The sequence below is a fragment of the Triticum dicoccoides genome, chromosome 5A (assembly GCF_002162155.2).
Source record: "Triticum dicoccoides isolate Atlit2015 ecotype Zavitan chromosome 5A, WEW_v2.0, whole genome shotgun sequence".
NCBI classification, from domain to species: Eukaryota; Viridiplantae; Streptophyta; class Magnoliopsida; order Poales; family Poaceae; genus Triticum; species Triticum dicoccoides.
Window position 1 is genome coordinate 315,682,655 of NC_041388.1, and position 6,504 is coordinate 315,689,158.

Below are 6,504 nucleotides of genomic sequence, written 5' to 3' on the forward strand. Positions count from 1 at the left end.
ATTCAACTTCTTCAGGTTGCTCTGATAACCAGACTGTTGCTGTTGTTGACTCCCCTGATTACTTTGCTGATTGTAACCACCCTGGTTGTTGTGATTACCTTGATTTCCTTGGAATCCAGAGTTAGAGCCGCCACTGCCATAACCCAGTCCGTGAGAGTTGGATCCTGACCCGCCACCTAGCCCATGACTGTCTGGAAAAAGATTGGATTTCTTGTACTCCTTCATAATGTAACAATCCTTACAGAGGTGCCCGGATGGTCTTTCTCGCGTAGTCGTGTACCATGTCTTGGGCAGGGTTGATTTAGCATCTGTTCAAGATTGAAGCCGGATCCTCCGGCTCGTGGGGGCGGTTTACCCTTACGATGCTGACCATTATTCTGCGCATTGGTGTTAACCACAAAGTTAAAACTATTATCAGTTTTGCGCTTACCGTTGCCTCCCTGGTGTTGCTGCTCTTCTTTCCCTTTCCCGGATTTTCGTCATCAGACTCGGGGTCCTTGGTACCATCGGAGTTAGCATACTTAACCAGAGCCGCCATCAATGTCCCCATGTCATTGCAATGGCATTTGAGCCACCCTAATTTCTGCTTTAGGGGCGTGAAATGGCAATTGTTCTCCAACATCAACACTGTTGAGTCGGCATTGATGCGATCCGACGAGTGCAGGATTGTTGAGACCCGGCACACCCAATGGGTTGTCGACTCACCTTCTTCTTGGACACAGGAGGCTAAATCCACAATTGACATGGGTTGCTTACATGTATCCTTGAAATTCTGGATGAACCGGGCTTTTAACTCGGCCCATGACCCAATGGAATTGGCAGGGAGCCCATTCAACCAAGTTCGGGCCATTCCTTCCAACATCAAGGGGAATATTTAGCACACGCAGCATCACTGACATCTAGCAATTCCATGGCCATCTCATAACTCTCAATCCATGCCTCAGGAGGTAAATCAGTTGTATAGTTAGGCACCTTGCGAGGACCCTTGGAATCCTTGGGCAGGCGCTCATTACGTAGAGCCGGCACTAAACATGGGACACCCAAATTCCTGAAGGTTACCCCTGGCTCCACAGAAGTGGTTGGACGAACCGGAGTAGGTTGACGGGCCGCATACTGTGCCGCTAACTCAGCCTCTCGACGTGCTCTACCTTGATCCACTACATTCTGAGCATCAGCGCCACCGCCCGTCGGGTCATGTCCACGAGGCGGGTTATGGTTCCGCCCACTGCTTGATACAGCTGGCTCATCAATATGCCTGCTGTAACTTGATACGTCTCCAACGTATCTATAATTTTTTATTGTTCCATGCTATTATATTATCAACCTTGGATGTTTTATATGCATTTATATGCTACTCCCTCCGTTCCAAATTAGTTGACTCAGATTTGTCTAGATACAGATATATCTAGACATGTTTTAGTGTTAGATACATCCGTATCTAGATACATCCAAGTCAACTAATTTAGAACAAAGGGAGTATTTTATATGATTTTTGGCACTAACCTATTAACTTAGAGCCTAGTGCTAGTTTCTATTTTTTTCCTTGTTTTTGAGTTTTACAGAAAAGGAAAATCAAACGGAGTCCAATTGACCTGAAACTTCACGGGACTTATTTTTGGACCAGGAAAAGGACATGGAGTAAAAGAGTTGGGCCAGAAGAGTCCCGGGCTGTCCACGAGGGTGGGGGTGTGCCCAGGGGTGGGCGCGCCTCCCTACCTCGTGGACAGCCCGGAGACCCCCTGACTTGTTCTCGATGCCAAAACTTCTTATATATACTGAAACTTCCAAAACATAACCTAGATCGGGAGTTCCGCCGCCAGAAGCCTCCATAGCCACCCAAAAACCAATCTAGACCCGTGGGTTTGGAATAGTGCCAACTTTAGGAAGTGATGATCCCACTATTTTGGAGGATGTTTAATCTTATTGTGATAATTATAAAAGTGGATTTGGAGAGGTCATGACTTTATTTAGTAATGATTCCACTATCTCGGAAGAGGTTCCAATTGATTATGAGAACAAAGTTGCTATCTTTGATGATTATTGTGATGACTTGTATGCTATTAAGAATAATGATAACCATGAAACTTGTCATCATGATTTTAATTTTCAATTGGATTATGCCTCATATGATAGTTATTTTGTTGAGTTTGCTCCCACTACTATTCCGAATGAGAAGAATTTTGCTTATGTGGGGAGTAATAAAAACTCTATGCTTGTGGCTCACGAAAAGAATGCTTTATGTGATGGTTATATTGTTGAATTCATCCACCCACCTACAGAAAATTATTATGAGGTAGGAACATATGCTTGTAGGAATTACAATAATATCAAGTTTCCTCCCTATGTGCTTAAAGTTCTGAAGTTATGCTTGTTTTGCCTTCCTATGCTAGTTGATTATTGTTCCCAAAAGTTGTTTGTTCACAAAATCCCTATGCATAGGAAGTGGGTTAGACTTAAATGTGCTAGTCATATTCTTCATGATTCTCTCATTATGTTTCAATTCTTATCTTTTATGTGAGCGTCATTGAAATCATCATGCCTAGCTAGGGGCGTTAAACGTTAGCGCTTGTTGGGAGGCAACCCAATTTTTGTTTTTGTTCCTTGCTTTTTATTCCTGTTTAGTAATAAATAAATCATCTATCCTATGTTATTATTGTGTTTTTATGTATTAATTAGTGTTTGTGCCAAGTAGAACCTTTGGGAAGACTTGGGTGAAGTCTTTGCGATCTTGCTGTAAAAAACAGAAACTTTAGCACTCACGCGATTTGCTGCCATTTTTTACTGGAGAGTGCGATTAGGTTGATTCTTTTTGCATATGATTAATAGACAAATTCCTCACGTCTAACAATTTATTTCAGAATTTTTGGGGTTACATAAGTATTCGAAACCTACAGATTACTCCAGACTGTTCTGTTTTTGACAGATTCTGTTTTTCATTTTGTTGTTTGCTTATTTTGATGAATCTATGAGTAGTATCGGAGGGTATGAACCATAGAGAAGTTGGAATACAGTAGATATTGCACCAATATGAATTTAGAATGATTTCATTACAGTACCTTAAAGTGGTGGTTTGTTTTCTTATACTAACGGAGCTTACGAGTTTTCTGTTAAGTTTTGTGTTGTGAAGTTTTCATGTTTTGGGTAAAGATTCGATGGAGTATGGAATAAGTAGTGGAAAGAGCCTAAGCTTGGGGATGACCAAGGCACCCAAGGTAATATTCAAGGACAAACAAGAGCCTAAGCTTGGAGATGCCCCAGATGGCATGCCCTCTTTCGTCTTCGTTCATCGGTAACTTTACTTGAGGCTATATTTTTATTCACCACATGATATGTGTTTTGCTTGGAGCATCATTTTATTTTGTTTTTGTTTTTCTTGCTGTTTGAATAAGATAACAAGATCTGAAATTCTTAAATGTTAGAGAGTCTTCACGTAGTTGCATAATTATTCGACTACTCATTGATCTTCACTTATATCTTTTGGAGTAGTTTGTTATTTGCTCTAGTGCTTCACTTATATCTTTTTAGAGCACGGCGGAGCACGGTGGTGGTTTTATTTTGAAGAAATAGATGAACTCTCGTGCTTCACTTATATTATTTTGAGGGTCTTTAGAACAGCATGGTAGTTTGCTTTGGTTATGAAACTAGTCCTAATATGATAGGCATCCAAGATGGGTATAATAAAAACTTTCATATAGAGTGCATTGAATACTATGAGAAGTTTGATGCTTGATAATTGTTTTGAGATATAAAGATGGTGATATTAGAGTGTGCTAGTTGAGTAGTTGTGAATTTGAGAAATACTTGTGTTGAATATTGCAAGTCTCGTAGCATGCACGTATGGTCACCGTTGTGTAACAAATTTGAAACATGAGATGTTCTTTGATTGTCTTCCTTATGAGTGGCGGTCGGGGACGAGCTATGGTCTTTTCATACCAATCTATCCCCCTAGGAGCATGCGCATAGTGCTTGGTTTTTGATGACTTGTAGATTTTTGCAATAAGTATGTGAGTTATTTATGACTAATGTTGAGTCCATGGATTATACGCACTCTCACCCTTCCATCATTGCTAGCCTCTTCGGTACCGTGCATTGCCTGTCGGCGTTCTAGGAACGGGGGTCCCCAGACTTGCCTGCCTGCGGCCCACGGCATGGCTCTGCGAGCGGGCCCGTATGGCCCATATTCACCAGCAAGGACTCAAGATCCTCGCGAGGGGCCAAGCCTCGCGAGGCGGACGACACAAGACCTCCTCAGGAGCGGCCTCACCAGGATGGCTCGCGAGGGGTGGAGAGATCAAGGCCAGGCAAACCTCGCGAGGTTCCGATGATGTGAGCCATGATGATCGGGTGCCAGGCGGGCGCCAGTGTGCATAGTGTCCTTGTTTCCTCTTTGGTGCCAAGGGAACAAACGCAGGCGCATAGTACCGAGGCATCAAGCAAAGGTTTCCATATCGGTGCAACGAGACCAAGACCAGCAGGACGGCAAGACTGAGGTCACCGTGGAGTCCAAGACGGCATCACCACCAGAGCCTTTGGCAGGCGAAGACCACTTTTGTCAGGATAAGTTGTACTAGCTGTCCCCTTTCAAATTGGCTGTTGTTGGCTCCCTACCCGCTCAATATTTGGGGAGAGGGCCAGGGCCTCTATAAATAGGACTAGCCACCACCATAGCTAGGGGATCGATCGGTCGGATCAAGAGAGACCAGAGCAACCACAAGTTCACCAATCACAAGAACACCTCGCCTCAGGAGGCTGTTCTTCCCCTTGTATTGTTCATCCTCGGCCCAAGAGGCAATCCACCACCACACACTGGAGTAGGGTATTACACCACAACAGTGGCCCGAACCAGTATAAATCTTGTGTCCTTTGTGTTACGAGTTCATCGAGTTAGCCCATAAGATCTTAGCAAAGCTAGGACGTGGATCGATAGGGGGACATCTTCGCGCGCACCCAAGTGTTCGAACCTTGAGGGTTTTGCCGGAACCCTTAATCCCACATTTGGCGCGCCAGGTAGGGGTGCGCCGAAGCTTCCCTTTCGTCGCTCCGCGTCTCGTTGCTCCATCGCCTCCATGGTGGACGCTCACCGCGCTCGCGCTGAGTGCCGGGCTGCCCTCGCCGCCCACATCGCTCAGATGGCTCCCGTCGGCGGGCCAACTCGTCGTTCCCCGTCGCCTGCCGCCAACGCTGCCACCGGCCCGGCGGGGAATGAGCAGCAAGCATCCTCGCTGCACCCCTCGGTGCAGCGGGACAGCTGCACCGCCACTCCATCGCTGACCCCGGCCGGCTCGTCATCCCACGCTCGTCACGCTCCCGTGGACATGCAGGCCACTCTGTGCATGGCGCGCGGGCTCCTGCACTACCGCCTGGTCGACAACCTCTACGAGGACTGGCTCGATCGTATCGCCGAGCTTGTCAGCGCCGCAGGGGGCTCCCCTGTGCCATCCCTCTCGCTGCCTCGCCCTCCGCTAGCCGCGGGCGGCGTGGCCCATGGAGCGCCTCCACCACCTCTGCCCCAGGACGGAGTCTTGGCGCCTAGGCACGCGGCCGCACGGCACAACCTGCCACGTCCGACGCCCGCGCAAGAAGAAAGAAGCTGCCAAGAAGTCCCTCGACCGCGAGAAAACGCCCCCGCGCTCCTTGCGCCAACGCGGCAAGACCGTGTGCCGCCTTCGGCGGCGATGCACGGACCCCATCAAGGACAAGTTCTCCACCAGCGCAGAGTCCCGGTGACCACGGCAGGCTGTCGCGCCTTCACCCCAGAGTTGTGTAGCGTCGCTTGGCCGGGCAAGTTCAAGCCGGATCTACCTCCTCGCTATGACGGCACCCCCGGCCCCGCAGAGTTCCTGCAGCTCTACGAGCTGAGCATCGAGGCGGCCAACGGCGACGAGAAAGTCATGGCAAACTGGTTTGCCATGGCTCTCAAGGATGGTGCCCGCTCCTGGCTCATGAACCTGCCTCCACGCTCGATCTCCTCCTAGAACGAGATGCGTGACCGTTCCATCGCCAACTTCCAGGGCACTCGCGACCGCCCACCGGCTACGGGTGACCTACGCCACGTCAAGCAACAACCAGGAGAGACCCTCCAGAAGTACATCCAGTGCTTCAACAACGTTCGTCTCAAGATCCCCAAGGTGATGGAAGAGGCCATCATCTCCGCATTCTCCGATGGCGTCCGCGATGTCAAGATGAAGGAGGAGATCTCCATGCACGAGGAGATGTGCATGTCTCTGGAGCTGTTCAACCTGGCGACCAAGTGCGCAAGAGCTGAGGAGGGTGCCTCTCCCTCCTCGAGCTCCCGGCTGCAGACCCGGAGGATAAGAAAGCCAAGGCCAAAGACGTGAAGCGCAAGGGAGCAGTCGTGCTCGTGGCGGAGCCGGACACAAAGCGCGGCAGGGACCAGCCCGAGTCATCCAAGAGCAGCCGACCGTTCTGCGCCTTCCATAACCTGCATAGCCACAACACCAGCGACTGTCAAGAGCTCATAGCCATTCCAGAAGGACGCTTCGG